Consider the following 26,705-nt stretch of genomic DNA (forward strand, 5'->3'; position numbering starts at 1 on the left):
TGGGGTCCCATTTTCTTTTCTGTTTTGTGCCTGTGCGCTCGCTGCCATGAGTGCTAATAACCATGGTGTGGCAGCACTTCCTGCCCCCAAGCACCACCGGTACTAAGACAGCAAGGGGCACTGACACCAATGCCCGAATTTGACATCTCGGGTGCCCCATCCAGCCTGGGTCCGAAATGTGGATAAACAGACTCGACATGAACTTCAGGGCCGCAGGAGAAACCAACGACGACAGCAAGGTGGTGACAATCTTGGACTCAGCAGGTCTGGCAGTTAATGAGGTGTTCTGCGAGCGCTACCTATGGCGCAGCTAATCATGCATTGCGGGTATACTTCATGCCACTGGCCAACGCTGATTACAAACGTTTTGTCATGTGCAATGCCCGCCAGAAGGATGACGAATTGTTGGACAACTTCTACAGCCGGCTGCCTTGCATGTCTCTGCCATGTGTTTGAGATAATGTGGACACAATGATCCGAAACCAGCTGATCCAGGGGTGTTCATCCCGCAAGCTGTGCAGACAGGTTCTGCGAGAGCCTGGGATCACATTGCCTCGCATATTAGAACTTGGACGAGGTGTCAGAGGGAAGGGCGTCGAGAATGGAAGCGGCTGTGCACCCAGGGAAGGTAGAATATGTGTGCGTGGTGGGCTGTGGTCAAGGTGGCAGAGGGGCAAGACGTACAAATGGCAGTCAGAGAGACCAGAGTCCGAGAGCCATGGACGACTCCTGCACGAAATGTGGGTATGATCTCCCACACCCTGCCGAATGACCCAGCACAAGGGAAGTCGTGTGGAGACTGTGGGGCGCTGGACCGTTACGCCTGAATGTGCAGAGCTCTGATGCCGGTGGTGGTCCCAAGGGTGCCAGTATGAGCAGGGTTTTTCAGACAACAGCGCCCGCCCAATGTTGCCCAAATAGATCAAGGTGACGATGGTGCCCCTCCTGAGGATGACGACGATGAGGAAGAGGAAGAGAAAATGTTGTTCATTTCAAGCGTCAGTGCTTTGCGGCCCAACAATAGAAGACAACCACAATGCCTAGTAAAGGTTAACGAGTCAACGGTCCCGTTGGATACAGGGGCATCTCTCAACTTCATGGCGAAAGTACACTACGATGCCATGACTGTGCTGCCTAAACTACAGAAACCAAAAGCGCTTATCTTCACGTTTGGAGGTGAACAACCCATCCCGCTTGCTGGTGCATTTGTGGCCAAGTTGGAACACGGAGGGTCATCCATCAGGGCCCAATTCACTGTTACAACTGTCAGCAGCAACACCCTGTTGAGTTGTGCAGCAGCGGTGCACTGGCATTGTGAGCTTTGCTTATGCAGTGTACGTGGAGGATGTGCAGGGGCTCCTGATGAAGTACAGTCAACTGTTTGAAGGCATCGGCCGCATGGCAGGTGATCCGGTGAGGCTCCACATTGACGAGTCCATCCAACCTATCACTCTAAAACACTGCTGGGTTCCATTCCATCTGCGGGACCTAGTAGACAAAGAGCTGGACAGCCTGGTTGAGTAAGATATCATCGAGAAGGTTGAGGGCCCGACACCTTGGGCCTCCCTCATTGTCATCACCTGAAAACCGAAACAACTGGACTCTGTGCGTATATGTGTGGGCATGCGGCTCCCAAATAAGGCAATCAAGCCGGAGCGTCACATCACCCCAATGATAGATGACATTATCGCTGAGCTACAAGGGGCTCGCTTCTTCTCTAAGCTGGACCTTCAGGCCAGATACTATCAGGTGGTGCTACACCCGACCCGAACTTTTACCACGCATCATGGCCTTTAACGTTACAAGCGACTGAGCTTTGGAGTGTCGGCGGCGGCAGAGGTTTTTCAAAACATACATGGCGCCCTCGTGGACCTGGATGGCATCTTAAATATCAGCGACAACATCCTGGTGTATGCAAGGTCGGAGGCGGAGCACCTGGACAAGTTGGCTAAAACACCGCTGCAGACTCTTGGTTAACACTGCACAGGGACAAATGTGAATTCCTGATGATTGAGTTCTTTGGCTTTGTGTTCAAGGAAGGGGGCTTGTCACAGGATCCTCAGAAAGTAAAGGACATTGTGGAGGCACGGCCCCCGGAGAACGTGTCGGAGGTCCGGAGTTTCTTAGGAATGGTCACATATTGTGGCTGGTTCATTAGGAACCTCGCATCCCGGTCACAGCCCTTGCAGGCATTGACTAAGAAAGAAGTTGCATGGCAGTGGGGACCCCTTGAACAGGCCGCATTCGAAGACGTGAAGGAGGCTTTAACAGCAGAAGACACCATGGCCTTCTTCGACTCGGCTCTTCAGTCAGAAGTCGTGGTGGATGCCAGCCCATTTGGTCTGGGAGCGGTGCTCACGCAGACGGATGCCTACGGGGAGGACCGGCCAGTTGCCTATGCCAGCAAGGCTCTGTCAGAGACGAAGCAGCGGTACTCCCAGATTGAAAGGGAGGCCCTGGCGGTCCTGTGAGGTTGTCGACATTTCTGTCTCTATGTGCTGGGACGACTGGCAACAGTAGTCATGGACCACAAGCCCCTGCTGCCCATACTGGCTGGGTGGTCATCCAACCCTCTGGCTCGCATTGAAAGATGGATGTTGGCGCTGCTTGAGTATGGTGTCTCCCTGGTATACCAGCCTGGCAGCAACAATGCGGCCGACTATCTGTCTAGACACCCGCGATGTGATCCTGAGGGACAAAACAATATCAGTGCAGAGGAGGCCGACGAGCATGTCAGACTGGTGGTGGAGGTGCCCACTCCTAACTCAGTACCTAGCCACGAGTTAGAACAGGCGGTGGCCAACAACGAATGTTTTAACATCTTGAAGGCAGCCCTGCAACAGGGCTCATGGAAGTCGGTTGTGGAGACACTGGCTTTGAGGACCCAAGAAGTGAGATTGGCACTGGAACAACTATGGAGGGTCATGGACGAGCTGGCGTTCATGCAGTCTGGGCTATTGCTCCGAGGGGACCGGATCGTGATTCCACAGTGTAAGGTCACCCAGCTGATTGAGATGGCACACCAAGGGCACCAGGGAACCACCAAGACCAAGGTTGTGTGGTTTCCTGACCTGGAGAGGCAGGTCAATGAGTTCATAGCTGCCTGTGTATGGTGCCAGGTGGCGTCCCCAGCCCAGACGGAGCCCCTAATTGAGACGATGCCAAGAGGAACAAAGCCTTGGGAGATCGTCCACGCTGACTTTGGGTCCACGAGCCGGGACACGCATTTCCTGGTGGTTGTGGATGAATGGTCCAGGTATCCGGAGGTGGAATTCATCGAGTCGGTGTCCTTCGACAAGGTAGCTGGGGCGATGGAGAAGATTTTTGCTACCCACGGCCTGCCCCAGACTCTGTGTTCAGATAATGGTTCATCCGTCCAAGGTGAAAGTTTCGCCCAGCTGATGGAGTATGGCAGCCACCATCGCAAGGTCACTCCTCTTTGGACTTCGGCGAACGTCGAAGCGAAACGTTTTATGAGAACGCTGAACAAGGTATTACGCATTGATCATGGCCAGTGGCATAGCTTGCAGAGGGCACTATACCAATTCCTAAGGGAATACCGGGCCACCCCACACAAATCTACTGGAGTGGCCCCACCTGAAGCCATGTTCAGCCGATGTCTCTGGTGCTGATCCCGGAAGTGGATGAGAGAGAGCTGGCTGTCATCGACAACGCGCAGGTGGAAAGGGAGAGGAACATCAGGCGAGGACTCGGGCCCCAGCAGCTAGCCCTGGGAGATGAGGTGCTGGTAAATAATCGCCCCCCTCAAGGAAAGCTGTCTTTAACGTATGAGCCTGGTCCGATGGACGTGTTGGCGGTGCATGGCTCCATGGTAACGGCTTCAGATGGGACTGCCTCTGTCACCCGCAATGCTGGCTTCTTCAAGAAAGTTGTAGAAGCCAGGTCGGAGGTGCTGCAGAGAAGGGACTTTAATGATGTACCGGACGAGAGTGGTGGTCTGGCCCCTCCGTTGAGTACCCCAGCACAGGGGAACACAGGTGAGGAGGGCCCGATCCGGGAGGCAGCCAGGAGCTATTCTCAGAAGGTCGGGAGGAGATAGCCTGTCCACCTGAGTGACTGTTTTCATACATGCCAACATTCCGAAGTGGCTGAGAGGGAGATTTGTACAGCGAAATCGGGAGACAACAATTTGTCCATTGGAATGCATTGGGAAATAATTATTTTAGGCGGGAGAACGTGAAAAATAGCAGTACTATGCACTCGAAAATCGGGAATCTCCCGCCTAAATCGGGAGGGTTGGCATGTATGTGTTTTGGACCCCTGAACTGGTGAGACCAGCCCCTGGACTGGAAGTGACTCATGGGGCAGGGGGGCGGCTGTGATTAAACGGGTCATCTCTTTGGTGTGCAGTGCTGTTATTATGCCTTGTGTGTATTGGACCTTCTTTGTTCTTTTGTTATGAAAAAGGAGGAGTGTGGTGGGCGCCCCTTTAAGGGCATACACACGCGGCTTAGTGACGTTTCACTATGTGGCGTGTGGTATAAATAAAGGGGGCGTTCCTGGCCGCAGCAGAGCGACCGGGGAGCCCGAACCGTACGCACGTGTGCTCAGTGTCTCTGTGTGCGGTGCAAGGCTCACACGGCCAGGTGAGACCGGAGGCCCACAACAAAGCATAGGAGTCAGACCACAGTCGTCTACTTATGATGCGGGACACTTAACCACAACAAAGCGCATTACGGCACTAACATTTTGTTTTACGCGTTTTGTTAAAGATTATTACGTCTAAATGGTGCATACCTTGTATAATTAACCAGCAATGTAATAAGAACATCTTTTCTATAAGCAAATGCCTATATGATATGCAAACTTTCTTAAATTGTGAAAGACAAGTTGAATGAAATTTGGATATTTCATTTTAGAATATGTTCACTTCATGTCACGTCACTTCCCAATGCGTGCGCCTGAGTTCTCCCACCTCCCTCCACTTCTTTTTTTTAGGACTCGAGCCCCCTGAAACGGTTATTTTTGGTCTGTATTACTCTCCGGAGCTCTGCGAGGGACAATGGAGGGATTCGGCTGCGGAAACTCGCCGGAAGGAAGATGGCTGGGGCTCTACATAGGTCAGCAGTCAAGACTTGCTTTGTGTTTGGGGCATGTTTTCAGTTCAGGAATGGGGCCGCTGAGCGAGAAAACCATGCCCTCGTAATCAGAGGTCAACTTCCCTTAGAAATTATAATACAGTTTAGACCCAGCCCGAGAGCACTGACTGGAAAAACATGAACCGAGGGGTGACGGTTGAGGATTAGAGAATTATCTCTGCTGTAAAAGATGTATTTAAAAATTGAATGCCCTTAACATGTTCTCTTTTATTGATTGTATGGTGTAACCTGTGGTTGCTGAATGTTTTTTTTTTTTTTTTAAGGCTTCTGTCTTAACAGCATCGCTTTGGAAACAATATATAGTTCCACTTCCGCCACCGCTAGCAGTTGGTCAGCTGACATATGGGGGAACTGCCAGGTGCAGCAGGTCATGCAGAGACGACCCTTGAGTATGGGTCATGGCTGCAGGTGTAGTTTCATGAGTATCTGTGTGTCTGGCATTGATTTCAGAGTGTTTTTGAGTGGCTCCAGGTGGTGATTGACCTGTATTTCAGAAACCGTTGTGGTTGGGGACAGCATGTTGAGGTCTGGAAACAGTAGGTTCTTTGGGCGATGCGGGCAGCAGGGCCAATGAGTGAAACCAGACACAGACATTCTTTGGAGGCCTTGGCCACATGTATTACATTTATTGCATCACAAAATGTGACTAGAAGCTGAACATGCATGACATCATAGCAAACCTGTTAACGTCATTAGTTAAATACTTGAACGTGGGGCAGTGGCTGTGGCCATCATCCCCGTAAACCGTCCAGACCACCATTCCCCCTTTACGCTTACCATTGAGGACCGCTCAATGAGTGCCTGGCATGACACCTCGCCGTTCTGTGCCGGACCTTAGACCATAAAAATAATCAACTTGAAATCTCCCTTATAATGACCCCAATTGTTTAGTCCACCACTCAATGCAATGTGCGAAACATACCGTCAAAGGGACTCTATAGGTCAGGGGCACTGCGCCACCTCACAAACACGGCTTATGCTGCCCACTCGAGGCTGTCTATGGTGCCTTCACCTTTCATTGCATTGCACAATCCCTAAACATCTGTACCGATAGGCTCCTGCTTTTTTTAATGTTTTTTTTAACTTCTTTTCCAATTGGAGACCAGAACCGAATAGGCTCCTGCTTGACTCCGAAATATGCCCTGCAGCAGCAGCCGGCAGAAACTGGCTAGCCCACTCATGCTGTCCCATCGCTCCAGTTGAATCCAGCGTCTGCCTGAGGCATCAACCAGCCAGGACATGGCGATCTGTTCTCCACGGGTTGGCCTTGTTCAACGATTTAAGGCTGACTAGACCTCTGCTCCTCTCTGCCCTAATCTGCAGGCAGGAAAGATTGCCATGCTACTCACTCTCATCTAAGGAAGGAAAAACAAACTGTTAATGAGATCTGTGCTCGAAAGTGCCCACTGCCAGACCTGCTGGCACCTGCCTGGAACCTGCATGCCGGGCCGTAAACAACCAAGCTAAAACCCTTGGTAAGCCCTAGTTGCCGAGCATGTTGTGTCATGTAAGATTTGCACCTAAGAAACGCCCAATGCCTTTTCCTAGACCTAACCGACCAGCCTGACTGACCTGTGTGTCAAGGACCCAGAATAACACTGAGTTCCCTCCTTACACCGACCAAATCAGCCTGATGTACCTTTGAGGGTCCCACTACGCCCTCGCCCACCACATTCACTACCATCAAATGAAATTGCCCTGGGTTGCTCCAGCAGGGCTCAGCAACAAGCTACCCGGATGACCGGGCCAACTCCCTTGCAGTAGGGAGAACCAGTTCCCCAGTATGCAGTGTGCCCCCCATTGACTCAGAGCCCAACACGTGAGACACCCTTGACCTCAGGCCCAGAATGATCTGAAAAACAGCGAAATAAGCAAGTGTAGTCAGGCAGAACTATAATCAAATCAAAATCAAATGCATACAAACCACCATAAGGACGGCTCCGTACTTGAAGCCCGCAATACCCTCATCTATAAAAACAGCAGTGACCACATTATCTGAAAACACATAGGCACCGCCCTTTCTGTACAAAATTGAATCCTAGAATCATTGCACTTCCCGCACAACTACTAGTACTATCAGTCCTCCTCACACGTGATAGCTAGAGGCTATGTGCCTGTGCGCCACACGTGTAATATAATATAAATAGACCTTGTATCAACGTTTGTATTTTACCACCGGCTCCAGAGCAAAACTGAACATAAGTTGCGCTAGCCCATCTCCAATGCAATGTGTAAAATCCCACAGAAGTGACACACCTTGTGCCCTACATAGGCACTAGTAGACCTCATTTGCCCACATTGAGTTGCTTTCAGACCGGTTCTGTTCAAGTCATTAACTTCTTTCAAAACTTCCCCTCTTAAAGCATTCAATCAAAGCATTGTATGATCACAAACTACCAAAACATACTTTGTCCATGGTCTCCTGTTTGCATTGTTTTAAAATTGTCTATGAAACTTCCACAACTTCAGCTTTACTAGAAAATTTGATGAAACGTACTTTGGGTGATGATTTTATATGTCAACTTACTTGATTTTAAGCTGCTAATGCATATTTTACTAAAGTTCTGACGCACTTTCTTAAATGCATTATCAACTTATTTACCCAAGGGAAAGTGCCTTTGTCTCTAATCTACCCTACGCCCAGCGCTTATCAAGAAAATTAACTTTGCCTTTACAATTATTTCTACTTTTAGACCTATTTTAACATCTCCCCAGTAGTCAACCTTCCAGAAAGTATGGCCACCCGACAACTTCTGTTCTCCCTCATGTGGCCTGCTTGGCCTTCCTAATTGTCGTTTTCATATGTTTCACCCTACACAGAGTCCTCCCTGCTGGTCGCCCAGGCAGAACCCCTTCTTGTTTAGAAGGATCGTTGTGATTTTACCTAATAGAAAACAGTGAATGACAATAACAGTAAATAGAAAACAAAGAAAAAATATCACATTTTGTTTTTCCTTTTGCCTGTATGCCCCCCAAACCTCTAAGCGTTTAACCCTGCCCCAATCCCCTCCCCACCCCTTTTAGCCCTTTGGACCAACCCTATATATATTTTTAAACATTTTTGATGTTTTTCTCTCTGTTTTCTATTCACTGTTATTGTTTTCTCTGTAATTGTTTTCACTATTATCACTGGATACCATTCAGAACCAACCTGAGCAAGTATCCCAGATCTTTCTGCTTCTCTTGGCTGCTTTATAAACCATTGGTCAATTCATTCTGCTTGACCGATTGCATGACCACATCGACATATCTGTTCTTGTCTTAAAATGGATGGACTCCTTCCTTCACCATTAATCCAGTGCCAGGCCACATCCTCTCAGACTATAATGAAAGACCTTTTGATGCTTTATCGAAAGGAACTCCTTAAATTTGGCCACAGCCCAACACTACTTCTTGATTCGAGGTGGTTTGCTGCAGACCATGATCAGTTGAAGAGATGAAGCTTTAGATATCAAGGCGGTCAAGTTACGATATGGTAGCCAAAACTGCTGTCCCTACTCACCTCCACTTCTATCATTTTTTAAAATGTTTATTAATTTGTTTAGTTGACACATCAACTTTTCAAATTGTTAACAAAAATATCTACAATTGCAGACAATAAATATAACATTGTACTCATCAAGAAGAAATATTCAACAACTAAAGAAAAATTAGATAGAAAGGAAAGTAAAAGAGAAAAGAGATTAACGTGCATCATTTCTAAAAAACATCATTTCTAGACATGTTTAGAAAAAATAACTAAATCTCATAATATCAATTAATTCATACATTGCAAGATGTTAAGTTGCCCTCAGATAACCACCAAGTCTGAGAACATTCAGAATTAAGTAACCTATCTCCTTAGTCATCATACATAATCAACCAAAAATACTACTGCTTTTGCTCTTCCCAAATTGAGTTTGGTAAAATCATGTCAAGAAATTGTACAATTGCAATTTGTATTGTTATTCTCGGATTTGAGAATAGCAATTGCCATTTTTGGTCTTGGCTCAGATGGCTTTGGAGTGATAGTATATCCCTGAAGCATTTGCTTCGTACATTGCTCAATGCCTTGCAATCAACTATCAGAAGTTGCAAGGTTTATATTTTATTTATGTTCAAGAAGAACAGCAATCATTTTGCTCTATAGAAATAATTCTCCTTCTGTGCAGTACATCACGAGTGTTCCACAGATTTAACCTGAACCTCAAATACTTTCTTCGCATGACAGGGCATGGACACTTCACAAGGTAATCAGCTGTCACCCCATATCTTTTGGTGCCAAACAAGAATATGTCAAATTCTTTATGAGACAAACACTTTGTTGCATTTTCCGACTAGTCATACCTTTGCCCGATCAGGGTTTGTGATGAGTAAGTCTATTGTGACAGCTGCGTCAGCTAATACGTTTAAGATATGCTTACGCCATTTAGAAGGGAATTTATTTTTAGATCTAAGTAGATTATAGGCTATAATCTTTAAGATGTAAGATTTGACTAAACCACCCAACGCTTTCCGAAAAAAAGGACATTGTTTCCATGTCACACATGAATATAAAGACGATAAGCCTAGTTCGTGATGAATCAAAGCTAGGGGAGTACCATTTGGGAGCTGCAATACTCGTTTCCAATAAATGGACTCCAGGTTGTCCCAAAATCTGCGTTCTTTCGGTTCACTAGCTTCTACTACATACAATAAAATTGGGGTCATTTTCATTTTGTAACACATGATTATATGTTTCAAAGAGAATTTTACAAATGTATTGATCAGTATCTTAGTCTGTAACACTAGTGATTGTAATTTACTTTTGATTTCACATGTGTGCTGTATTATAGATTTTCTGTGCTGAATTAACACACCTACATATGTATACTGATAGACGTTACTGAGTTCACACTGTTGTAAATACCATTTGTGATTATATATTCCAGACTTTCGATTGTTATTGCAAATCACTATCTGTGTTTTACTCGTGTTGATGTTTAAATTATTGTGTTGGGCATAAATTCCAAGTTGTTTCAGCATATTTTGCAACCCCTTGGGTGTTTGTGATAGGAGGACCAAATCATCTGCGTATAATAAATACGAGATTTGTTGTGCTCCAATTCTAGGGGGATCACCAAGACAATTTGTTAGTGAATCGCCTGTATCTAGTATAAAGAAGTTAAACAAAAAGGAGGCTATGGCACAGCCTTGCTTTAGACCTCTATGAGTGGTGATTATTGGGGATAACTTGCCATCTAGGGTGACGTGTACACGCATCGATGTATTTGTGTGAAGTAACATTATCAAAGATAACAATGAAGTGGGACAGCTGTGTTTTTTTAGCTTAGACAAAAGAAGGGTTCTATCGATGGAGTCAAACGCGGCTCTGAAGTCGATAAATCCCAAGTACAGGGGCTGACCTCGAGCCAGTTGATGGGATTGAATTAAGGCGAGGGCAAATATGTTGGGAATCGTACCCAATCTCCTAACGAAACCCGATTGAAAGGGGTCCAACAGTAACGCTTCCGCTGACCAAGCATTGAATTCTTTAAGAATTATCCGACAAAAGATTTTGCCTGGGGCATCCAGTAATGAAATTGGACAATAGCTACCAGGAGATTGCCTGTCACCTTTTTTGTAAATTGGGACAGTTATTGCTTGAGTCCATGTTTGGGGTAACCGCTGATCATGGTTGACAGCTGAAAATATGTTGAATAGTATGGATGCCCAGAGCTCCGGATGTATTTGCATGATGTGATTAGATAAGCCATCCGGTCCTGCTGCTTTTGAACTACTGGCAGTTTTAATGAGATGGAGAATCTCAAGTTGATCAAAGGCGAGATTAAAAGTACTCAGTATATTTAGGGCATCTAAACTCAGACTGTTCTTAGGGGCTGAGTATAGTTGACTAAAATGTGTTACCCAGAGATGAGTGTTAACAGCAGTGGTCTGAGTGCTAATTTGATGACTACCTGAAGCTTGATTCAACATTGCGCACATTTTGGAGATGTTTTTATCAGCTAGGGTCCTTAACATGTTTACTCCGTCTCTCTGGTAGAGCAATATTCTATGTCCCTTTATCCAGTTCCTATAGGCATTATGTACCTTTTTCGATAAAACGGCTCTGATGGAGGGAGGATGCACTACAAGCTTTCTCAGCTCAGCACGATATATAGCTTTTTTGGTGCGTATCATATTGTCAAATGCATGCAAATGGTTTTGTCGGTTGCTAGTAGATGTTTTTGTCTGCTGGAAGGCTTGAATCACGTCACAATATATAATACCAACATTTTCTAATGGATTATCATCTCTCGAATTTGACTCCATCAAAAGTTGATTAGAGTGTACTAGGCCATCCTCTGACCATCAGAGACGGTTTCCACCTGCATTCAGTACTAGTCATCCCTGCACGGGTACACTCTTCACAGGGAGACATTCCAATTTCGCACCCCATTCCGCAGATGACATATTGTGATCGCTCGCATCAGAAGATATGACACTGAAATTTTGCATAGCAGGCCACAATGCAGTGTTCACATGAATGTAATCAATAATTGATGAAGTGTCGCCTTTGTGCCAGGTCGAGGCAGGAGGAATGTCCAAGGCAAAGGCACCACTGAGGACATGCAGACCTCTGTGGTTCACCAAGCAGTTCCATCATGTGAGTCTCTCATTGTGATGCCCATGGACATTGTCCATACACTTCAAATTTAGATCACCAGCAAGAACAAGATACCTGGTGTCTTGATCTTCAACTACCATATCTAACAAAATCTTTGAAGAAGCACTCATCAGTTAGCGCAGCAGGATTCCAGTACACATGCAGAATAGCATAATGATCAGTTAACGACTTAACTTTGACCAACAGCATAAATTTGTTTGGAGCTGCCAAAAATCTGGAGGATAAACTGGAGCCCATTTTGACTGCAGTGATGAGACCAGGTGATGGTCTTCCCACTGCTGATTTTATGGCAGGGTTCAGATGTACTTCGTAGTTTTCCCAAATTGAAGGGGTAGTTAACCAGTCTTGAAAGAGCACTAGGTCATATTTATTTAAATGGCGTTGATCATTGTTTAAAAGGTGTTTGAAACCTCTCGTGTTCCAACTTATGAGGGAGACTGTGTGTTGGCCTGTAAATGAGTCTAGTTAGTTTTGATTTGTTTTGTGTTGGCAATTACAATACTTAGTAGAAGAAGGGGTGTTTTTAATGCTTTGGGTTGCTATGGTGTTCGATCTAGGAAACTGAGCTTTTTCCTGCCAAGATGGTACTATCTCTGATCCTCGAGGGTCAGTACTCAGCACAAATGCTAACTTGCATAATGGATCCTCGGCCTGCCAGATTAGATTTTGTACCACTCTGGATTGCATCCATAGTCTTACTACATTTAAATTTCGCTTTCCTACAAATTCTACCAACACCAAGTCGGCAGATGCAATGTCCTCTAATTGTTGTACATCCGAGCAGATTGCCATTACTGACCTTCGATTTAAGTCATATTGGGTAGAAGGAGGTGGTTTACATGCTAAGATTTACATGCTAAGATTAATGAGTGTAAACCTGAATTTCTTTTACTAGAAGCAGGTACCCCCTTTGATACCTTGTTACTTTTGGGAGCTTCAGTTTTGACCAATGGTTCCTTTGGGGAACTAATAGACTGGAGATTCCCCAATGTGTTTTCAATCAAACGAATGACTACCCCTGAAAGGTCAGTTAAGGATGAGGCAGCATTGGTTTCCATACCCAAGGCTTGAGATGAAGAACTTTCACAAGTGGATGAAGCCTCTATTCTTGCATCTGCATTTGTCTGGGCATAAGGAATTCCTTGAATTGTCGGGGGCGTACCCATGGAACTTGAACATGGGGATGGCTCCTGACTCCGAGCCGAGTTAGGTTGCAGTTGTGAGGATCGGGCGCAAACATTCCTACCTGCATATGCTCACATCGTTTTCCACGCACCTCTATTTGAGGTGGTGCATGTCCGGGCATGTAGGCATCAACTGCCTTTCTAATCTCGGCTCTATGTTGGCTTTCAACTAGCACGTTCTTTTCATTTGGCTTTTTAGCTGCACATAATTCTTGACTACATGAATTTGAGGTGCTGCTTACTAATGAAGTGCTAGTAGTATTTTGATGCGTAATGACCTTCATTAAGTCATCTAAGGGGGGATAATCCAGAGCTTGGACTGGTTGGAAACCCAAAAGACCCATTTTTTTAGCCTGCATTTGTAATGAATATATTTTTTTCATTGCTTGAGAGGCTATCACATTGTTTTTTTTAAGGAGTGAAATAGTCTTGAGGAATTGCTTTGAAGACGCTTTCCCTGTGTGCTTTGGAGCGTGTTGGTTTTTGGGAAGCTTCAAAGCAAACCCCTCTTTGTTTTTGCCACTGTTTTTGCGGGACCGTTGAGCATTGGGTAGATTTAACGCTGTTGTTTTCTTATTTATATTAACGACTGCTGGAGTGAAGATTGTATACATTTTCTTTTTCTCGCATGAGGCTATGATGGGTTCAGTATGTGGACTCGAGTTCGAAACATGAGGCAAACGATTGAAGTCTATTAATGGATCATAGATAATCGAGCTTATGCATGGTAAAACTCCTGTTATCGGTCTGTTCTCACCAACCTGTGTGGAAGCGTGTGTAAGAAGCCACTGGTCAGGCCCAGTACCGGCCTGGGAAGCCAAAGAGATTGGGGAAGCTTTCAGCGGTAGAACAGGGATGCTGGAGGTAAGATGTTGTTGCTCCTCACAGTTCGTGAGATTTTGCAAGGACAACCTTTTTTGAAAACCTCCCCCTGCATGAGCAATCTTCGGTCAACTGAGTGATATATTTTTCCCAATGTCTGTATAGCTAAGTTCATGGCTTGCAGAGGGACATCTAACATTGTTTCAGGAATGTGAGTGCGCAAGGTGGTATTTGTGCCATGAGTATTGGTCTGAGTTCTACTCGATTTTAAGTGTAAGAAAGAAGAAACAGTTTTAATAGTGCTCTGAGATACCTCAGAAAACATGATAGGAGAGCGCAATACGTTTTCCGATAGCATTTTGTTAGAAAACACTGAGTCATTGAGGTCAAGATCTATCACAGCATCGTCCTTCACGGATGGAGATAAAGACTCTGTTGCTGTCAATTTTGCAGTTGCCCGAATGCTGTATAGGATTGCCGTATCTGTTAGAGAACGGTTAATTCCAGACGTTTCTACAAACTGCTTCAGCTCTAATTTCTCTGCCATAGTAGGGGCTGAAGGTAAGGCTTGGGGGGGCGTACTATTCGGCACATAATTAGAGGCTCTATTAGGGATTTGCCGTGGGCCCACTCCCAACCTATTCTTCTCTCTGTGGACTGAGAGGGAGCCGCTGCAAAACATACGAATATCCATATTAAGCAATCCACCTCTAGTGCCCTTGCCTCTAACAGGCGTGGAGTTTAAATGGGCTGGGGTTTCAGGATGATGTAATGGGCTCTCTGGTGGCATTGGAAGTGCAATCCTGGGCGGCATACCCGTTTTTAATGAGTGAATTCTCATGGTGCTGGATGTAAGTAACGGGCAGCTCAGCACCGTGCGTGATTTTTAAAACACAGAATTTGCACGAGTGAGAGTCACCAGGAAGTACCCTCCGCCCCCTCGCCGTTACGACGAGGCTAAGAGGCACTTCCTGGTACTTCCCTCGGTGTGCGCGCGGGAAGCTGAATATGTAGGCTGTGTCTAGAAAAGGGGCGTGGCTTCCGTATCTTCACCAGGGTTGGACTGGCCCCATCGGCCCATCGGCCACTGGCCGATGACCTTTGGGACCTGGGGGCCAGTTTTTTCCTGAGGCCACCCCTGGGCCGTTTTTTTTTATTGTTTATTAGGTCGGCGCGGGCGCGAGCGCGGGCGGCCCAAGCTTAGCTAGGCCTTTTTTGTATGTGTGTGCGCTGTACGCAGTGCGCACGGTGCATGTGCCGTGCCCGTGGCGGCCTGGGCCGCTGGGCGCGGCCTGAGCAGCCAGCTCGCCTCGGGCGCCGGGCCCGAAAAGGAAACACAAAGGAAAGGAAACTGACACATTGTCAGTCACGCTGCCGCACGCAGCGCTCTTACTCTCTGGGGACTGGGGGGCCGGGCCGGCCCACCCAGCCAGGCCCAGGGGGAGCCTCTGCGGCTAAGCCTGGAGCTGCCGGTGCTCTTGTGCTGACCTGAGGAGCATTAGCATATTCATCAAAGCAAGGTAACAACAACACACACGTTGTTACCTTGCTTTGATTTTTGCAATGCATGATGCATGCATAAATAATCATGATGCATCATGCATCATGCATGCTTCATGCATATGAGAGGGCAGGCCATGCCAGGCCGGCGGCGGCGCATTGGGTCCCCCACCCCCTGTGAGAATTTATAGTGTAGTCGTGTTAACAATAACAAATGAACGAATACAAACTCCGGTGGGGGTGGTCTGCAGTCAGACTGTAGCACACAGCAGGAGGTTGGCTGGGCTGCTCACTCCCTCTGGCTCCTCTGCCTGCAGGGCTGGGGCCTGGCTGCCGGGGGCGGGGCTGCCCAAGTTCACACACAAGTTGCTTTCAACTTTCAGGAAGTATCAACAAGTTGTTGATACTTCCTGAAAGTTGAAAGCAACTTGTGCCTGGGGCTGCGACGACAGACAGACTCCGTGCCGCCACAATCTTGGAGCCGGAGAGAGTGTGGACACGTGGGTGACTCTCTCTCTGGTGGTATAGTGGGCCTCCTGCTGACCCTGGCATTATTTTTTGGACACGAGTCGACGAGGCAGGCGGCAGCCCACAGAGAGTCAGCCAGCTGAGCCAGCCCAGTGCCCATTGCCAAGACTGACGAAGAAGACACTGTCTGCAAACTGCAGGCAGCCAGCAGGCAGCAGCACTAGTAGTGGCTACGGCGCTCACAGCCAGCAGCCTGCCCCCCCTGAGCCTTGCCCCCAGCAGCAGCAGCAGACTGAGCCTCGGCCGGGGCGACTTTGCTGTCTGTGTGCGCATTGAGGCATCGACTCGAGACCTGTTGCAGCCTGCCACACACCACACATCGCAGTCGCAGCGTCCAGTATCGACGGTGAGTGCCACTGAAATTAGATAATTATTTCATTATTTATTCTGCTCATAGTCGCCACTACTGCCCCTGAGCGATCCGCCCGAGACTTGCATTTTGACAGACTTTTTTTTTCCAAGTACAAACTCCCGCTGCCAACCTTTCGGTGCTTCCTGCAGCACACGAGACACGCGCACAAACCACCATGCAGTAACCCAGGAGTGCTGCGCATGCATTCCTGTTTCTTGCTGTGTAGTGTCTAGTCCCCGAGTGTTGGCCTCCTCTCAGCCACCGCTTCTTCTACGGGTGTACGTTTTGTGGCTGAGGCAAGTCTGCCACCCGCCCCACTTCCATGGGCCCTGCTCTGGGCCGTGGCCCTGCACTTGTATGTCCCCCAGTGCTTCTTCACTTCACATAGGGTGCTCTGGTGCACATCAATGCCATTGATGTTGTTTGTTGTTTCAAGCCACAGGACACGGCACGCAGCAATGCCGTCTCTATTCCCATCGAGGTTGAAAAGTGTCCTTTGTTTCCTGCACAAATGCTCCAATGCACCCCTTCCCACCACCCTTGCTCCCCTGGTCTTTCTTCACAGCCATCTATAGTCTCTGGGGCCAACCAGGCATGGATTGCGGCTGTGTCTAGGTTTTGAAGTTAAATGCACACTTGTTTAATTCATTTAACAGATTCCCACGTTTTCAAACAACATGTTGACTGGGACAAAATGTGCATAAAAAAGTGTGCATCCATCATGGCCTGTTTTGTCATGCAGCACTGGGTCAGATGTCATACATTTGACGTGGAGCCCTTTTTTGAATGGCGACATTGCAGTGAGATGTGTGAGCCTGCATGTGCATCTTTGTGGGATTTCCCATCTCATTGTGATGTGCACGTTTTGCAAAAATCAAGCACAGTGGGCCTAATTAGCAAAGAATGGACACTGGACCCCTTCAGCATCTCAGATTAGCGCATGCAACCTCATGCCTGATTCACAAAACCTAAAACTGCTGCAAATCCGGAAATGCCCAGAGCATCTCTGAAACGCGCATGATCAAATCTGTGTGAATCACATTTGTACGTGAGCATCTCAGAGCTTCTGGCATCTCAGGGCTGGATTTCGTTCTGGGCCTTGTGAATATGCTATAAAAACACCAATTCATGCTATCCTCCCCATTCCGTGACCACTTAAGCAGTTAACGAGTGTTAAATAGCTTTTAATACCCTTGATTTCTGACAGCAATGTCACAGTTCTTCATATTATTAAGCGCCAGCAGTGTTGCTGTCACCAGAGGTCTTGTATGTGAAGTGCACTTTGTATATTGGTGTATGCCTGATGACTTGTTTGCCTGTGCACTGCCCAAATTAAAAGTCCCCGAGGGATTTGGGACATGCATACAACGCCCTGGACTAGTTTCTTGCTTGGTAAATGCAGTGGGGCCTGAGAGGGAGGGGGTGCCCTGCAGGGGATACCCCTCAGGGCGTGCCTTTTGGTGGCCAATTCCAGGATGTCCTCCTTAGTATAATTCGAAAGGTCGAAAAGCTTTGATGTGTTGCGGATCTGGGTGGTAGTGTGCCGGCATGGGTGTAATTTTAGGGGTGGGACAGGGGTGTTTGTCCCCCCCAACTTTCATGGAACACCATTTTGTCCCCATTCATTTGGTTGGGATACCTTTTTTTCGGATGTTATGTCCCCCCAACATTTTCAGCAAAGTTACTCCACTGTGTGCCGGGGCTGCAGTCAACGAACTGTGTCGGAGGTGTGATGTCCGGGCGATGTCCTGAAATGCAGCCGTGTACTTGGAATGAGCAGCTGGTGTGAAATCATAGAAATTGTACACAGGCACAAGTGCCGTTATCACGAGGGCACACATTGCCTTAGTACAGAAACATACTCTTGCAATGCAACCTTGCACCAGAGCATTGTTTATCCTACACTTATTCCTTTGCCCTGGTGCAAACATTCCTTGAAATTATATTTGTTTTTCACAAGGGCAAACAAGTGCCACTTGCCCATCACCAGTGCAAGTTTTCTGTAATACCACCCAGGAATGCATCTCTTCTGCGTTGCCTGCAAACCCTGCGCTTGGAGGGTTAATGCACGAGTGGGCGCAGCATAATATGCATGACCAGGAGCTAGGACTGGCCTATCGGAGGCCTGTGAGCTTTTAAGGTTAGCTGGTGCCACTGCGAGGCTGGCGAGGGAGGGGGCACTCTCAGTCCCCTGTCGCTGTGTCCCGAAGGCGGGCTGACTCTGCTCCAGCCCCAGGCTCTCCATGGGGACTAGCCTCCCAGAGAGCTTGCAGGTGTAGCTCTAAGGTGTCCCCCTCCGCCCACTCCTGCACACATTAATAGAAAGAAGGCACCTCTGGGGAATGGCAGGCGACATCTCCAAATTCTGCTTTGCTGGAAAATATGTCGCCCCTCTAACTCTTTACTGTGGGCTCTCAAAAAGTATTTGCACGTGCTGTGAGCTGGCACAAAAGGAAGGCCAGAAAATAAGAGACCTGAAAGGAGCCCCGAGACCCCTGGTGTCATGCACCATCAGAAGCCCAATGCCAGTGGCGTGTATCAACCCAAACAGCTCTGGAAAGCAGACCGCAGGTTGCAGGTTCGAATCCCAGCAAGGCCATCTCAACCTTTCATCCTTCTGAGGTCGATACATGAGTACCAACACAGGTTGGGTGATATTGTATGCATATTAGTTATATTAAAAAAAGAGCTTGCTCTACAATAACCTATTAACATTTGGCCTTGGACGTCTGTTTGGATTTACAGTAATTTGACAATATGGATCTATACACACAGATATTATGATACATATGGTGATTCATTCTTGTATACACAGTTATGTTATTTGATGAGTTGTGTTGTAATGTAACAGACACATGAACCCTGCATAAGTAGCATTTTCTGTAAAGTCGTGAATTGACGCGAATCACGGATGATGGTTTGAGGGCCACTTTTTTTGATGCAAGGGGTGGGCCACTTTTTTGATGCGAAGGGTGGGCCACTTTTTTTTGGGTGTCCGGGCCTATTTCTTGTCCCAGTCCGACCCTGATCTTCACGCTTTATACGGCCCAAATGTTCATAAGGTCCAATGCAAATGCGGCGGAGTCCAGTGTCAACAGAGCAGAGTGCCGAGGCTAAGAGACACTTTCTGGTACTTCCCTCGGTGCCATGATTAAGGAGCCCAAGGCACACAACTATTCAGAACATATTGGCATTAACCCCAATATTTTCTTCTTTAGGGTTGTGGGTATTTTGCTAAGTGACAAAACATAAACTCTGGTATTTGTGACCCTTTCTGAGGATTTTTAAATATTCTTTGACAGCAAGTTAACAACCATCAGAGCTTACATTATGCCTTGTCTGTCTTAGCAGTGGCTCATTCAGGACAATGCCTATCCTTGCTTTCTTGTGTCCACCTCTCTAAAATCTTATCTCTTCCATTCACCTCCTTAAAGCCCTTTGCTTCCTCTCTTACTTCTACTAGTATTCCCACCCACACCTCCTACTTCTCTTCCTACTTCCCTTCCTCCTCCCTCTCTCCTTTCTCTCTGCTCCCTCCTACCCCATGCCCTGCACCTTTCTAATCTCATCTCTTCCTTCCTTCTTTCTTTCTCCCTCTGCCTCCTCTCTTACTTATGCTCTCAACTTTGCTCATTCCTCCCACCTCTTCTCTCATACTGGCCCCTCCATACACTTCTTCCCCCTCCATAATGTAAATTGTTTCTGTGCAGTTTTCTGGTTTAATTCAATTGTTATGTAATGCCTGCTGTATCTTGTTTGTTCCTCTTGTAAGCGTTTTTGGATTAAAACGCTATATAAATTCAATAAAATACAAATACACATACATGCTGGCACCCTCAGAGACCGAACTCAACCTCTGCACTCTGAGGCCCACCGCTTTGCTCTTTCTTACTTTTTCAAGCCAAATGGTGTCCAAGGTCCCAGAGCGATCCACGTCGAACCAGACTGCAGAAACACATGCACACCCCTAAAATCCCAATATAAAACCTACTTTTTCTGCTGGATTCTTTCCAGAGGGCACTAATGTTGCTGTGGTGTTCACTGATGTTGGAAAAACCTTTATTGGATCTTTCTGGCCAACAGACGGTTGCTCCTTTTTTAAAACGGCCCTTCATGGCAAAGGTGTTGGAATAGAGATGTATGACAACAATCGAATCATTTGCCAATAGCTAGGTCAGGTTTGAGGGTGTATAGACAGTGCCCACAACACCTCTAACCCCAAAACCACAATAAATATACGGAACGCAAGAATAAGAACAAAGGTGAGGAGGGTGAACTCAAAAAGAGGGCACCCTGTGCAACCTCAGGCTTTAAAAGAAAACGCAAAACAATGTGTAACACTAATCAATATGAAAACGAACTGAAGTTCTAGTGCAAATAGAAATGATAACCTGAACAATAGCCATACATTTCCCATCGGGGTGAGGGCAATAAAAGGGAGGGGGGGCTTTGTGGGTTTGACAGATTCTGGCCATAGCATACAAGTAATGAGTACAACAATTTGTTGGAGTTATACAAAAGAGGCTGCTGGTCTGCCGCCACCAGAGTCTAGAACCCACCAGGAAAGGGATACACGATCCTCCACCCAATAGAACGCGGATGCCCAGAGATTCCGGAGAAAGACAGACAGTATTTGTATTTATATTTTATTTATTTATATAGCGCAGAACCAGGCCCAGAGGCTACCAGGCGCATATCTTCAACAGTGGTTACAACATTACATGGACATGGGGCAGATCATGTCTGAGATCAAAATCCTCCAAGCCAAAGTGAAAACTGGAGAAGTCAGGGAGAAGGGGCAGTGAAAGGGGAACATTTGAGAGGAAGCCAGGGATGCCTAAACCAAAGGTCAAGGGATGGCGAGTCAGGGTTCCAGGAAATCATGCAACTCCGGAAGTTCCTAGTTGGGAAGCAATGCTTCCCCTAAACTCTGATGCTTAAATACTTCAAGGCAGGTAAAAATGTCTGCCATGTCATGTGCTCTGGAACGCGTGATGTGTATTGTCAGCACGCGTATGAATAAAGATGGCACCGCGCCGGCATGTAAACCAGTGCAGGACCGTAAGAGCAACACCCACATCCCTGCCTCTTCATTGTCCAGGCCCCGCGCCTGGGTTCCGCTGGTCCCCAGGGACGTAACACTGGTGACGAACATGACATATGGGTTACACAAACACACATTATCAATTTGCCGCTGGCAGGCACAGTGGCAGCGACCAACCGCCCCTGTGTGGTGGCGCACATTCCATTCTGCCCTCTCTGCAGTCCCTGGAACGGTATCCTGCATGTAAGAGCGCAATACATTTTTCTTGTTGCAAACATCATATTCGCATTGGCAGTACGCCATAATTTCTGGAACCCTCAGGGGAGGATATCTTCAATATAATCAAGCACTGAACTGTGAGTATGCGCGCCCCCCCATACTCGTTTTCAATTAACTCTGTTATCTTCTCACTGGGACACCAGCGAGCCCCTAAGAAACAGGGTTGCAGCTTTCTGTTGGAGAGTGCACGTGCGGCCTGGGGCTCATTGTCAATGATGCTTATGTGGCTGTTGTAGGTGCAGGGTTGCAGTTCCTGGAGGAGTGCCTGTGTGCCCATCTGCCACAGTCTGGCCATAAGACACGGTTTCTGGAGGGTTGCGCTCCTGAAGGAGTGCCTGTGCGCCCCAGTCACCACAGTGCTGTCCATAAAACACAGGGTGCTGGTCATTTGTTAGTTGGTCTGCCTTATCAACACTTATACACACCATGTCTGGAGATGAGGGTGCCGCGGTCCCAAGTGTTATACTCCCTTGACAGCAAGGGTCCTTGGCAACTATTCCCGAATGTGATGCTGACAGTTCGCCTGCGACCTTAGGCCCTAGATGGAGCATGTGGACCAGGCTGGTAAATCCAGCGTAATTTACTCTGCGGTCCCAGCGGCCCACCGGATTTTCAAGACTCTACGCCCCACTGACTGCACCTATGCTGCAGCTGTGTCTGCCCTCAATAACCACTTCGCCCTTATGGTGAGCACATTCTATGAAAAGGTTAACATGAGGTCGGCTACACAGAAATCTGGCAAAAGTTTGGATGGTTTTCACAGGTGCCTGCGCCACCTTGCCTCCACTTGTGTAATGACTGATGAAGACGAGGAGGTGCGACTTCATCTTATATTCAGATGCCTGTCGAAATTGCAGAGTATAAGACAGACATAATATCAAGAGAGATGACACAGACAACAAAAGTGTATTTTCAGTAGCTTTATTAAGAATCAGGATGGAATAACCCCTAACTAACCCTGCACTATGTCGGGATTTCCCTGCCTAAAGAAATATAAAGAAAGTGTATGTTAGGAAGTCCAAAAGCAAGAGTGAATCTGTGTCGGAACCTATGCTGTCCTCACAACTACAACATTTAGTGGGGGAATGCTCTCAACCAAAAAGCAGTGTTCCAAAAGAAATATTTAAGGAGTGACAATATACTTTCCTTTACGGTTCTCTGTTTCATCACAGTTCCGATGGAATCGGGATATGACCAGCACACGTCCTTATCGGCAGTGTTATAGTTAAGAGAATAAAGATAATATTTATCCAACAGGACGAATTTAAGGAAATTCAGGGTGCACCAGAGAAATACGTGACTCTGGCATCACAGGTCACAATCATCAACGTTACAATGCCTCCTCCTTTCAGTTCTGTTTCAAAGTCAATACAATTCCAATATAGCCTTTTCCATCAAGCACTAAGCAAGTTCTGAAGTTTCCTTCTATCGTTCTGCTGGTTTCACAGTTCACATCCAAGGAGTTTTCCTTCCCCAAGTTCAAATGTAGCAAAAGTTTGTTTCAACACAATGGTCGTGGAACTCCCTTCTCCAAGACAAATGCAACAGAAAGTATATTCAATATGGTGGTCTTGGAGCACTCTTCCCTGAGACAAATGCTGCAAAAGTCTATTTTCACACAGGGGTCTTGGAACTCCCATCTCCAAGATAAATGTAACAAAAGTGTATTCAACACAGTAATCTTGGAAATCTCTTCCCCAAGAAAGATTCAACAAATGTTCACACCTCTTTTCTGTTTCACAAACTTGTAGTGGCTTCTAGTCTAGGTGCAGGTGTCAGACCACATGGTCCACCCATCACAGGTTACGCAACCAGCAACCACGTATCTTGATTGTGAGTTGTATCTTGATGTTAATAAAGTTGATTTTGGGGAACTTACTGGTCTAGGTGCAATTGTTAGACCACATGGTCCATCCATCACAGGTCACGCAACCACAAGTTTCCCCCAGCTGGCATTCAATGGTTCATAAGTTGAAGTCTCTCATTTTAGGTGTTATCTTTGGCAAAAAAATAACTATGCAGCTTCTGTATTGTTGGTTTATGCACCCTTTTTTGCTAAAGTCAATAAGGTGTATGCATATTCAGCCAATAATGATCACCTTTTCAATGTGGGGGTTCACAAGCCCTTTCCATGTGCTCTTCATTCAATCTTAGCACTCTGCTAATGCTGCAGGATGCATTACCCCCTTTGTACCATATATACTCTTCACAGTATACAAGTTTCCGGGTTGTTTATTATGTGGGCCATTCACAATTCTCAATAGCCAGCCTTTCTGTGATATTCAGCACTCAGGAGTTTCCAGTGGTGGCTGGTGACTTTAAAAGGTGGTGGGGTGTACATTTCACCGGGTGAATTTGGAAGCCAGCAAGCCCAACCCACATCAAGGCTGGTGCAGGGGGTTCTCGCCCGTGAACATTTTGGGAAAATGGCTACCAAAATGTGCAATTTTGTTGTCCAAACCCACACAAATATGACCTAAAAAGCACTCAACATGGGCATTTTGAATGTGATGCATAAAACTTCATTTTATTTTTCCCTACAGATGTAAACGGGTGCAAACTATTGTGGAACGTGGAGAATTTGACGAAAATGTAAACCACCGAGAAGCATTCTAAGTAGGCAATGTGAAGTAGTGAAACTTCTTGCATCACCTGGGTCAGAAGGAACTTCACTATCCGTTGCTAAGTTTACCAGTGTTGAATTGGTTTACATACCTGTGAGGGTAAACTGCGCAAGAGAAGGGCTCTGAGTGGGATGTTACATATGTAACATTCTTATTTTATAGAGGCTGTGTGCGTCCATCCCTTCCCGCTTCCCCGCCTCACCCCTGCACGCAACACAGACCTGCCTCCTTGCCACCAAAGACAAGTCTTTCGCTCTTCTATACGCCTCCTTTGTTTTTCTGTAGAGAAAAGCACTTTGATGCCATAAAATATGGCACTAGGTGCTACACAAATGCAAGATAACATAACATATATTCGGAGGCCAGTGTGCCTTTAACAGAGCCCTGCTCTTCTGTCCATGCTACAGCCATGTACTAAAGCACCAGAACGTCTGATGACAAGCAAGGGAGAAAATAAAAGGGAATCCAGCGTCCAAAACCATGCAAGTGTTCTTGGTTGTACATGTGCAGCGGCCGTGCTGCCCATAGAGCTGCCCCCACTCACTCATATCCATCAACAGAACAGGTTACATACCATCCGAAAGAGCACGCTTGTGATTCTTTCCATTTTACACAGATATTCATTGCTCTATAAATTCCCTCTTACGAGTCCTATCGCAGAGACACAGTGTCCTACTTTTTTAGGATCTGGGATTGATGGTTGTGCAAGGGAAAGGTGGAACGACGTAGATCATGTCCAAGTGACGTTAGGGTGCAGCTAAAGGTTAAACTTGGAAGGGAATGAATTTGTTGACCATGAAAACAGAATGGCTGAAAGGCACACAAGTACTGTATGGTTACTGAATTTATGAAGACCATAGCAATGTAGAGACTGTGGCAGAATGATTCTGAGCCAGGAAGAAGATATACTTCAAAAAATACTTTAGAAATATAAAAAATGGTGCACATTTTACATTTTAAAAAATGTCAAAGCTGGTCCTAGGCTTGTATTTTGGGTGTGAGAGAGGAGTTATTCTTAAGCAAAGTGTCAAAAGTAGCGCATCCTTTGTTGGGAAGGAACTAGCACCTTCCTTCATTCCCAAGCACTTTAGAATTAGGCAAGACGTCTGTTGACTGTTTCTAGGCACTACAAAAGACCAGGGGGGAGGAGGAGCACTGAGAGAAAGCTTTTTTTACATGCCTATATAATCACACACACAGACATGGGTGGGCACTAAGAGAAGGCAGTTATTTTTTAAATATAAGGTGCAAATAACTATTAACTGAATAAATTGGTAAATGTTAAATGCTATTTTAGTTTTTTCTCAAAGCACGGTAGAAGCAGGATCTCTGCCAAAAAAGAATGTGGCCTGCGCTATAAATAGACTACAGGTATTGCTGTAGAAATACGACTATGAAGAGAGGAAGACTGGAGCATCCCTTGTATGGAAGCAGGAGGAGGTGGGGTAAAGCCATGCCCTTATCCAGAGATGTCACCACAGCACGTTAAGAGTATAAGAGCTCCTGTGTGGCTCCAGTCTGGAGGAGAATGGGACGTTGAGGGACACCATTCAGGCAGCAAAGTAGGTCTTTGCTCCTATCCTCATTTCTGTAAAAGAATACATTTGTTATCCTTGCAAGATAGACTCTTGGCCTTAATTCCCTAGAGGGGTGAACTTTAATCTGGTGTGAGCGTGATTAGAGGTACCCGTATAATTAAGGGGTACCCCTGTAATTGGGGCCTACCTTACACCTTCAAATGTAATACTTGCTCAGAAGCTAGACATTTCATGACTGCTGCTTTGGGGAAACCAGCATTACAGCGCACTTTGATAGAGCAGCATTTTAACCTGATGCTGTGTCAATGTATGCAGATGAACCACGAGGTAGCAGTCACACTGACAGTGCACAGCTCATGCAGGCTCACCCACCTATACCTGGTATGTTGTCACTACACTACTGGTGGGACCGGTCATCAGGGTTCCTGCAACCATCCTCTCGCCACAAAGTCAGCAGGATTCCTTACATCACAGCTATTAAATGAAAAGACAGCTTACTAGATTTCCCAATTAACTCTACTAGGTGCACTGTAGGATAATTAATATTTCATCACACCTTGAAACACTTGTGTATAGGTGCGTTATAAATGCCATATCATATCATATCACCTCAACCCCTATCATAGAATGCATACAGGCGCAGCATTTTTTATGTGCACTTAAATATCTGCCCTTTCATCTGAATTTGACAGTCTCTTATGCCCCATGTGTTTAAATTGTGTAACCTGTGTGTGACAAGCTCAAAGTGGGGTTCCCCCATGATGGCAGCACGTGATGAACGTCCCCACACTACGATGTTCAAACTGCATGTGGAGTCTCAACAAGCATTCATGAACGCAAGTATGTGCTGTTAAAACGAGTCTGACTGGTACATTTGTATGGAAAAGAATTCTGGGATGCTTCTGCTTTCTCTTCCCTGCACAACAGAGTCCCTGGCTGCTTTAAAGTATTCTTGCAGTAAATGTACCATGCGCCGTTCACATGAGCATTTTGGGCTTCCACACATGCAGAGCGTTCAGCGATAGCAACTCTTCCTTCCACACTGGCCTAAAATAGAATCTGCGGCAA

This window comes from Ambystoma mexicanum, chromosome 12 (assembly GCF_040938575.1).
Source record: "Ambystoma mexicanum isolate Mex_15411 chromosome 12, UKY_AmexF1_1, whole genome shotgun sequence".
Taxonomy (NCBI): Eukaryota; Metazoa; Chordata; class Amphibia; order Caudata; family Ambystomatidae; genus Ambystoma; species Ambystoma mexicanum.